Consider the following 11,639-nt stretch of genomic DNA (forward strand, 5'->3'; position numbering starts at 1 on the left):
TTTGTTTTAAAAAAAAAAAAAAAAAAAAGAGTGCAGTTGAAAACTTAATTCATCAATACTGGACAATGGTGGCTGGTCTCTACGTAATAATTTTACAGTAATTGGATGACAGTCTTCGATGTTTCCATCCAAACAGATTGTAGTATTCTTCAATATATATATATACACACACGTATTATTGTATCATGATGAGGTTCAACTCAAAATATATTTAAAAATTTATATAAAGCACTAGTTAGACTTGCCACAAGTTCTTTAATAATCATATATATATATATATATATATATATATATATCATCCCACCCTGCCCCATCCAACCAAACTAAACCAACCCCTCCCTCTATCAACCAACCGCAACCTACCGACTCCAAGTTGCTACCCTCACTCTGCCCTGAACTACCACCTGAAGGTCCTAAACTATCGGACATATCACCTATCATCGAAGGAATCACTTCCCAAACATGACCCCCAACTTTAATTGGTCTCACAACAACATGTAGGGCCCAAAATCTGTAAGAACTTAATGGAGCCACCAACCTTAATCCACCCTAACCTACCGTCGACAACATCTGCTGTTGCTATTTCTGTAGCTTTTGGGTGCTGTCGCTTTTAGTTCTAGTTGTGCTGCCACATCTCCCATTCTCTATTCTTCACATTGTCAATTCATTTTTGTCTCCTTTCAATTTTTCCTCACTCTAAGCTTAAAATGAAGGCTGCCATATCGAGATTCCTGTTATGGTTCAAGTGGAACTTATGGGGGTTTGAATCCCACATCAGAAGTATACGCTTCCTTTGTAGGGTTTATCTAGGCTTGGGTTCCCTTAACTCAATGGCTAGCTTTTGATGTGTAACTCTTTCAAGTTCTATGACATTGGTATTAGAGCAAGTATTATGTTTCAAAACCCCCGGTTGGTGTATGGGTGCCTACCCATGTGGGCATTGGGGTCAAAAACGTGGTAGTTTGTCATGGTTTCAGTGGAACTTGTGAGAATTTTAATTTTACATCGAAGCCTGCTTCTTTTATGTGGTCTATATAGGTCTGGGTTATCTAATCTCAATTGTTAGCTTTTGAGTGTAGCCCTTCCAAATTTTATGGCACTTTCTTATTAGGAAGAGCTCTAGAGTTGCTCCATCACTATCGTATGCATTGCACCATGACTTTTACATGAAATTGGTGTTGGAGCTAAAAGGGTCTTTGCTCATGAAGCTGCACTCGCTTTCTTAGATGGGCCTATATGACATTATCAATACCCTTGGTGTCTCCATTGACGTCATCTGGCACCAGATCTGTGGTAACTAAAATCTTTATTATAACTTGTTGCATTTTTTTATTTTTATTTTTATTTTTATTTTTATTTTTATTTTTATTTTTTGTGATTTTTGCTTTGCTTAGATTTATTATTATTATTATTTTCTTGGGGTGACATAGTGGTTGTGGTGGATTTGAGGTGAAGGTGGTGGTGTAGGGACGTTGCGAATTTGAGGTGGCAGTGATGATTTAGATTGTGTCAGCGATTGTGGTGTGGGATTATGATCAATTTAGTGGGTAATTTGTGAATAATAAATAATTTGTGATCTATTAAAATGTCTAATTTTGCAACTAAACATATAATTGTGACCCACAAATTGTGTATTTATGACTATGACCCTTTATGATTTGTGACTAGTATGAAACATTGATCATAAATTATGTTATTGTAATCGTGACCTGTTTAATTAAATTATAGGTCGCAACATTTTCTCAGAGGTCATAATTGTGACCACTTGATTTAAAAAATAAAAATAAAAAAATCACAAAGTTTGTTATTTTTGAAATTGTATATTGAAACATTTATAGTTATGAATGTTTCCTAATACAATTAATTGGAAAAAAATCGCACTCATTCCCAATTTATTTAACCAGTAGGTCTCAAAACTTTAAAAGAGGTAAGTCAACCTTTAACTACTCATTACAGTTGCACTACGAGTCTTAAAATGATAGAAATTATCCAAATATTCTTTGACTTATCACTCAACTCTTGTGAAATATGTCTCACTACCTGCATCGAGCCAAGTTTAGAAATATAACTTAGCTTCATAAAAATAGAACGTGAAGGCAAACAATTTATAAGATATGCTAGTATCGATTTCGCAATTCATCAACTCGCTCTTGTTTAAAAATTGATGACTAACTTTCTATTAATCACACAATTTCAGCGAATTACATATAGTACACCGAGTAGTGTGATGGATGAGCCGTGACTTGTGAAACAAATTGCTAAATGTATTGTTGACGCATGACGGAAATAATAATAATAATAATAATAATAATAATAATAATAATAATAATAATAATAATAATAATAATAATAATAGGGCCTTGTTCGTAACATATAAATAGGTATTGTTCGAATTTCGTGAGAACTCGTGAAAAATACTAAAATCCACTAGAGAACAAAAAAATAGAAATATTTTCCTGATGAATAATCGGCTGTAGATTTTTAAAACCCTTAACATATATTTGAGGAGTCGAAACAAAAACTCAATTCAGTAAACATATTCAAATACAACTCTAAAACTGCAAAAATGATGAAAATAACGAAGGCCAATTGTCACCCTAGCAAACTATAGAGAATGAAAAAACACCGTCGAACTGCACTCACTCGCGTAAATCTAACACCCGATCTAAAAGTTGTGTGCATTTTTATATGCCCTTATTTTTCATATTTTTCTACTAATTTATGATCTTCTCTTCAAACACCCACAATATTAGATGCCCAGTTAACGGAAGGTCATAACCCGGTTTTCAACCCCCAGGCCATCTCTTATGAAGATGAATTTCCAACTGATACGCCAACATCTGGTTCAGAAATTTCATCATATAATTCATCTGCAACTTCACGTTCTTGTACTACCATTCTTCAATATCCTCATTCTCTAGCTCAATCTCCTTACTGTCATATTTGTTAGTGTTACGTCAAAACACCCCAAGTGTTTGTTGGATCGTGAGATATTCAAAAAATAGAAATAAACTTTCAGAAAAGAAATCGAACACAACAATATGTTTTTGCCCTCAAAAAGAGCCCGGATGTTCAGCTTTGCCCTAGTCACCCGTTGAGCATCCCCAAGGGAGATATAGCTCAAGATTTCACTAAGAAAAACACCAAGAATTAGTACAGATGTACGAAGGAACCAAGTTCTTTCGATATTCCTTTCGCCTCCTTTAAAAACCTAACTATAAGACTCTCAATCACTCACAGATTGTACACAACAATCTAAAATATCACAAAGTATACAGATTGAGAAGATCACGAAGAACATTTTCAATATTCAAAGTAAAATCGAAACCCTAGTCTCTCACTCAGAGAAAATGGAAGAGGCGAAAGGACAGAATAATCGAAGCATCCAGAATGAGAGCCAAAATCAAGATAAATATCTGATCAGTCAACTACCACAATCCAAGGGTTGGGATGATGCCACGTTGGCGGCAGATCCCCTCCCATAAGAGGCATAAAATCGCATTTCACAAAGACACGTTTTTATCAGCCCGTTAATGATAATGGTCCAAGTCCATTTAGTGAATTTCCTTTTGTTTTGGGCCATCAAGTAATAGTGAAGCAGCCCATTATTACTAACAACCTCCACCTTGCTGAACTATTTCTTGACTTTAATTAGTGAATCTCGAGTTTCATCTCACATTTTGGTTCATTTGCTCTCAGTACCTACAAAAAACAAAAAAAAATTAGTTCAAAAATTTCAACATAAACACTTGAAGTTTACAATGTTACACCTTCATGTAATATTCAAAATCTTCAAGCAATTTTTAAATTTATTCAGGGGTAACACTTTGGTTCCTAAATCTGATGGGTTGAATTCTGTAGGAACTTTAACCAATTCAATCAAACCCTTTTCTACCATATTTCTCACAAAGCGGAATTTTATATCTATATGTTTAGTCCTATCATGGTATACAGGATTTTTGCTCAGGTGTATGGCACTTTGGTTATCAGTATAAATCTTAACAGTATTATTTCCAAAACCCACTTCATTTAGTAAACCCCTAAGCCAAAGACTTTCTTTTACTGCATCACATGCAGCAATATATTCAGCTTCTGTAGAAGAAAGTGCAACTAATTTTTACAGTTGTGATTTCCAACTAATGCAACCATCACACAAAGTGAAAACATATGAAGATGTTGATCTTCTTTTATCTAAATCACCAGCAAAGTCAGAATCTGTGTAGCCTTTTAACATTACTCCTTCATTGCTTCTTTTAAACATTAAACCTAAATCAGAATTTCCTTTTAAGTGTCTCAGCATCCACTTCATGGCTAACCAGTGTGTTTCACCTGGATTTGACATAAACCTACTTAAGGTACTAATGCCATGAGCTAAGTCAGGTCTGGTACAGACCATAAGGTACATTATTGATCCTACAGCATTAGAATACGGAATCTTTTCCATTCTTATAAATTCATCATCTGTTTTAGGTGAATTTTCACTTGACAGTTTAAAATGATTAGCAAGGGGTAAGGTAACAGGTTTACACTCAAACATTGCAAACTTTTCAAGTATTTTCTTCACATAAGTGCCTTGATTCAACAATAACATGCAATTATTCCTATCCCTTTCTAATTCCATTCCAAGAATCCTTCTTGCTTGTCCTAAGTCTTTCATTTCAAATTCAGATTTTAATTTTGATTTAATGAAATTGATTTCAGATCTATCATAGCAGGCAAGCAACATGTCATCAACATATAATAACAGATAAATGGATTCAGGTCCACCTGAACCTTTATAGAAAAAACAGGAATCATAATTGCTTTTGACAAAACCCAAAGTCTGCACATAGGAGTTAAATTTTATATACCATTGCCTGGGAGCCTATTTTAGTCCATAGAGGGACTTCTTCAACAAACAAACCTTGTTGATCTTTGACTTTACTTCAAACCCCGGAGGTTAGTTCATGTATATGGTTTCATTTAGATCTCCATTAAGGAATGCAGTTTTAACATCCAGTTGATCTAATTCCCAGTCAAAATGAGCAGTTAGTGCCAACACTATTCTTATAGAGGTATATTTTACCACTGGGAAAAAAATTTCATTGTAATCTACCCCCTCTTTTTGAGTAAAACCCTTGGCCACTAATCTGGCCTTGTATCTTTTATCTTGTGAGTTAGAGTCTCCTTGTTTAATTTTAAAAATCCACTTGCAGTCAATTATCTTTTGGTTCTTAGGCCTTTCAACCAATAACCAAGTTTTATTTTTGATGAGGGAGTTCATTTCTTCATTCATGGCCTCTTTCCAGAACTTAGAATTTGGACATTTATTTGCTTCATCAAATGAAGAAGGTTCAGAATTTAATAAGTCCAGACTAGAGAAGAAGGTAACAAATTCTTCATTATTAAATCTGATTAAAGGTCTTATGTTTCTCCTTTCTCTATCCCTAGTTAACTGATAATCTGCGAGTGTGGGATCTGAAGACTCCACCTCAATTTCAGTGTCATTTTGATCAAGGTTTTCCTCAGACTGAGAGGTCTCCACCTCAGTTAGACCATCTAGATTTTCAGATTCATCAGTTTTGTTTTTCAGGATGGTTTCTTTCATTTGTACAGATTCTGAAGTTTTAAGATCGGTTGATTTCACACAAGGCATGTCATTTTCATTGAAAATGATATTTCTACTTATTATGACTTTAAAACCATTTTGCTCTCTAACCCACAGTTTGTACCCTTTTGTTTCCTCTCCATAACCTAGAAAAACACACTTTAAGGACCTGAGTTGTAGTTTTCCTTCACTCTGATGTGAATAAGCAATGCAGCCAAAAACTTTCAGTTTACTATAATCAGGAATTTTTCCTGACCATATCTCTTCAGGGACTTGAAAATCAATGGCACTTGATGGACTTCTATTTATTAGATAAGTTGTTGTTTTTAGGGCCCCTCCCCAAAAGAATTTAGGAAGACCAGAACTGTACAACATACATTTCACATTTTTCAATAAGTATCTATTCATTCTCTCAGCAACACCATTTTGCTGAGGAGTGTATGTTATAGTTCTGTGTCTTAAGATTCAATTATCTTTACAAAACAGGTCAAATTCAGAGTTGTAGAACTCAAGACCATTATTAGTCCTTAAAACCTTGATTTTCTTATTTGTTTGGTTTTCAATCATTAATTTCCAATGTTTAAAGGTTTGAAAAGTATCAGATTTTTGTTTTAGTAGAAAAGTCCAAATTTTTCTTGAAAAATCATCTACTATTAGAAGGTAAAATCTAAAATCACTCAGAGTATTTACAGATACTGGTCCCCAAAGATCAGCATGTAAATATTCTAGTATAGAAGTAGATTTATGATTACCAATTTTGAAAGGCAGTTTCTTTTGTTTCCCAAATACACAGTTTTCACAAAAGTCCAAACCCTTAACATTGTCTTTATCAAAACATCCAAGTTTATTTAGAATTACCAGTCCCTTTTCTAAGATGTGGCCAAGTCTTTTATGCCAAATTAAAGACTTATTAGATTCAGAGTTTAAGGCTGTAGAACAGTGATCTATCACAGATTTAGCACATATAGTATATATACCATTTACCTTTTGAGAGGATATTACAGTTTTACTTCCTTGCATAAGAGTTAGAAGCCCTCTGTGAATCATAATACTGTATTTTTCATCAAGCTCACCCAAGGAAATAAGATTTCTTTTTAACTCAGGGACATATCTAGTATTCTCAAGTTCTAGGGTACAGCTGTTATTGAGTGAAAGTTTGACCTTCCCAATTCCCTTGATTCGACAACTCATGTCATTTCCCATATGAATTTGTCCTTCGTTTAGGGCAACAAATTCAGAAAAACATTCTTTTGTGGGGCACATGTGAAAGGTGCAACCAGAGTCAAGGACCCATTCATTTGGGTCCCTTCTGGTGGTTGTTACTAAAACAACCCCTTGAATATCAGATTCATCTCTGTAGGCAACAGCTGCAGATCCCTCAGTATTAGACTTATCTTTCATATCTGAGATTTTCTTGAAGCAATCTTTTATTACATGGCCAGTTTTACCACAGTAATAACATTTCCTGATCTGGTCTTTAGTCTTCCATTGATTCTTATTCTTTTCTTTAAATTTGGAAAATTGAGGTTTCCCTTTCTTATTTGAGTTTTGACTGAAGGGTTGTTTCTTATTTTGATTATGTCTCTCCTTTATGAATAACCCCTCACCATACCTAGAGTCTTTAGACTCAGATTTTATTTCAAGTTCTCTATTTCTCAAGGATGAGGTTATTCTATCAATAGTAAGTTCCTGCCCCCCATATTCTAATGCATTTCTAATGTCTCTATATTTATCACTTAGTGAATTTAACAATGCCACAGATTGTTGATCATTAGAAATTTCTTCTTCACAGTTTGTTAAGTACTGAATCAGTTTTGTGAATCTGTCAAGATTTTCTTCCAGATTTGAGGTTGGGTCAAATCTGAAATTGTAAAATTGCCTTAGAAGGTAGCATTTATTAGGCATGGTTCTAGTTAGATATAATGTACCTAACTTAGTCCAAAGAGCCTGAGTAGATTTAGTTTCTCCAACTTTTCTAATTACACTATCAGATAGGTGCAAGAAAATTGTGTGCTCCATGCAGTGTCATCTAATTCCTGTCTCCTATAGGCACTAGTCTCTGCAGGCCAATTTCCATCAATGGCTGCAGCACATCTCTGTTGCAGCAATAGTGCTCTCAGTTTTTGGCGCCAGAGACTAAAGTCTCCAGTACCATTCCATCTCTCAACTTCAAATTTTTGAGACGTGGACATGATGACAGATTATGTACACAAACAAAATTTATACAGCACACAGAGTATATTGATTCAGATATCTTATTGAATTAACAAAAATGACAGAATGAATAAAGCAAAAATTATAATTGTATCTACTTATCATGCAATAAACAGTTCAATTCAGAGAGCCAAAAGAAAGAGTCTAAGAGTGGTCTAAGGGGTGAAAATCCTTACAGCCCACTACTTCTTCAGATTCCCAGATCCTCGTAGGGGATCTTGGACAAAGGTAAGCAGTGGAGGATTAATTACCTTAATGACCAGCACTAAATAGATTACAATTACAATTTAATAGAGGGGGTTTTCAGAAAATACCAGAGTCTAAGAAACTCAATGTTTCAGAATAAAGAGAACAAAGAGTAAGTGACAGAACCGGAACAAGGAGGACAATGCAGGTTCAAGAAGCCAATGAGTCACCAGAACTCAGTGTGAACTCAGTAGTGAGTCAGGAACTCACCACAACCCGGACCAAGTCAACTCAACTTGCTACAACTCAGTACAGAAACAATAGATCAAACAGAGTTAGAACCGAGTTATAATGAATTAATAAGGAGTTAAAAGTGAGTCACAAAAAAATTAAAAATTCAACTTTCAAGAACAGCAAAAAAAAGCGATTTTCCAGAAAATCGGATCTGTGACCCCCAAGAACCATTTTGAAAAAATATTGTTTGAAAAATTTCTTTTCAAAAGAAAATTAGTGGCTCTGATACCACTTGTTACGTCAAAACACCCTAAGTGTTTGTTGGATCGTGAGATATTCAAAAAATAGAAATAAACTTTCAGAAAAGAAATCGAACACAACGATATGTTTTTGCCCTCAAAAAGAGCCCGGATGTTCAGCTTTCGCCTAGTCACCCGTTGAGCATCCCCAAGGGAGATATAGCTCAAGATTTCACTAAGAAAAACACCAAGAATTAGTACAGATGTACGAAGGAAACAAGTTCTTTAATATTCCTTTCGCCTCCTTTAAAAACCTAACTACAAGACTCTCAATCACTCACAGATTGTACACAACAATCTAAAATATCACAAAGTATACAGATTGAGAAGATCACGAAGAACAATTTCAGTATTCAGAGTAAAATCGAAACCCTAGTCTCTCACTCAGAGAAAATGGAAGAGGCGAAAGGATAGATTAATCGAAGCATCCAGAATTAGAGCCAAAATCAAGATAAATATCTGATCAGTCAACTACCACAATCCAAGGGTTGGGATGATGCCACGTTGATGGCAGATCCCCTCCCATAAGAGGCATAAAATCGCATTTCACAAAGACACGTTTTTATCAACCCGTTAATGATAATGGTCCAAGTCCATTTAGTGGATTTCCTTTTGTTTTGGGCCATCAAGTAATAGTGAAGCAGCCCATTATTACTAACAGTTAGGATTTTGTCACTAGCATACGCAATATTCAAAAACAACCAAAACACAAATCTTGAAAATAGAAAAAGCAACATGTGAAATGGTCACCCAATTCGACAAATCCTACTCTGAGTGGTTTAGAGGTAAGAACCCATCACTATATGCAAGAAACTCCCAAAAAAGAGTAAGGACATCTTCAATGGGCAACTTTTTGCACCAAAATTTGGTGCAAACGTCCTCCAAACCGTTGCACCATTTTGGTGCAAAATGCTGCAACATGAACAGTGTTTTATTGCACCATTTTTCACACCAAATGGTGCAATGTCCGTTTTGCTATTTTCTTTCATTTTTCAAAGATAATGATTAAGGGTATTTGTGTCATTTTTATTCTATAATAATAATTATTACATTATTAATTATATTATTAAAGTTTATTAATTTTAATAATATAATCAATAATAATTAAGAAATTTTTAATTTTCTAATTATTTTCTCAAATTTAACGTAATTGTTTATATTAAATTAATAATATAATTAGTTATTTTCATCAATTTAAAATAATATATAAAACATGTGAATAATTTAGTCATCAATAATAATTCAATATTTTTGTTAATTTAACACAGTTATGATTTAGTAATTTATATAGTTATAAAATGAATGAAAAAATAATTATATTGTCAAAAATCGAAAGAATGAATTAAAAATAAAACATTATTCATTTAGTGTAAGTTTTGGTGTAATTGTTAGAGGTGAATTTTAATTTGGAGCAAAATTTTGTGCAAAATAGTGTAAATTTTGGTACAGGATTGAAGATGGCCTAAAAAATGCGAGTACAACCATTAGATCCATGACTTGATAATCGATTTACAAGATCTCACCAAAAATAACCTCTAATCTACTCAAGACCAAGAACAAGTGTAGTAAAGTTCTTTTACAGTTCAAAGACCCAAAAAAGTCCCAAAAGGGCCAAAACTTCCTGTAAAATGAACACTATCTACAAGCCACAACACACATGACTATACACTACACCAACAATTGAAATCAGAAATTAGATCCGATTTCCAGTAGAGAAACACCAACCTTTGAGAGAATGAGAGCTTTTTGTGAGTTTTGTTTGGAGAGAATAAATATTGAGAGAAAATGAATGAATCATTCACCAACAGCCAGCCAGCCAACCCGAGTCAAAAGGAATGCATTTAATCCACAGCCGTTAGATCAGGTTCAATGGTCCAGATCAAACACAACAAACACAAGTCTCAGGCAACAATTTTGTGCCAAGTGGGCAGCAATTAAAAACGTTTTTCCAAAATAAAAAAACAGGTTTTGGGTTTTGAAAAACACATTTTTACAGTATTCATAGGGATGTCAAAAGAGCCGAGGCTCAACATGTAATACTCCGAAATTTTATGCTCGTTTAAATTTCTTTGGGATAGCGATTTAACTTTCAATACTATTTTTGGCCATAAGGNATAATAATAATAATAATAATAATAATAATAATAATAATAATAATAATTACATTATTAATTATATTATTAAAGTTTATTATTTCTAATAATATAATCAATAATAATTAAGAATTTTTTAATTTACTAATTATTTTCGCAAATTTAACGTAATTGTTTATAATAAATTAATAATATAATTAATAAAATAATAAAATATTATTCATTTCGTGTAAGTTTTGATGTAATTGTTAAAGATGAATTTTAATTTGGAGCAAAATTTGGTACAAAATAGTGCAAATTTTGGTACAGGATTGTAGATGGCCTAAGAAATGCGAGTACAACCATTAGATCCATGACTTGATCATCAATCTACAAGATCTCACCAAAAATAACCTCTAATCTACTCAAGACCAAGAACAAGTGTAGTAAAGTTCTTTTACAGTTCAAACCGACCCAAAAAAGTCCCAAAACTTCCTGTAAAATGAACACTATATTCAAGCCACAACACACATGACTATACACTACACCAACAATTGAAATCAGAAATTAGATCTGATTTCCAGTAGAGAAACACCAGCCTTTGAGAGTGAGAGCTTTTTGTGAGTTTTTTGGAGAGAAAACTAGATATTGAGAGAAAATGAATGAATCGTTCACCAACAGCCAGCCAGCCAACCCGAGTCAAAAGGAATGCATTTAATCCACAGCCGTTAGATCAGGTTCAATGGTCCAGATCAAACACAACAACACAAGTCTAGGTAACTATAGTTCAGCCAACAATTTTGTGCCAAGTGGGCAGCAATTAAAAACGTTTTTCCACATAAGATAACAGGTTTTGTGTTTTGAAAAACGAATTTTTTCGGTACTCATCAACGTCTTCAAGTTTAGAAGTAGCATTTGCTTGATGAGTCCAAGTTTTTCTTCCTTGGGGCAACGCTATTTTTCGGTGTTTCAGGCACACTTTAACCTACGTGATTTTGAAAACACGGTAGCAAGTGATTTTTTATGGGATTTCTTACCTAAAAATGG

The sequence above is a fragment of the Olea europaea genome, unplaced genomic scaffold (assembly GCF_002742605.1).
Source record: "Olea europaea var. sylvestris unplaced genomic scaffold, O_europaea_v1 scaffold2517, whole genome shotgun sequence".
Lineage (NCBI taxonomy): Eukaryota > Viridiplantae > Streptophyta > Magnoliopsida > Lamiales > Oleaceae > Olea > Olea europaea.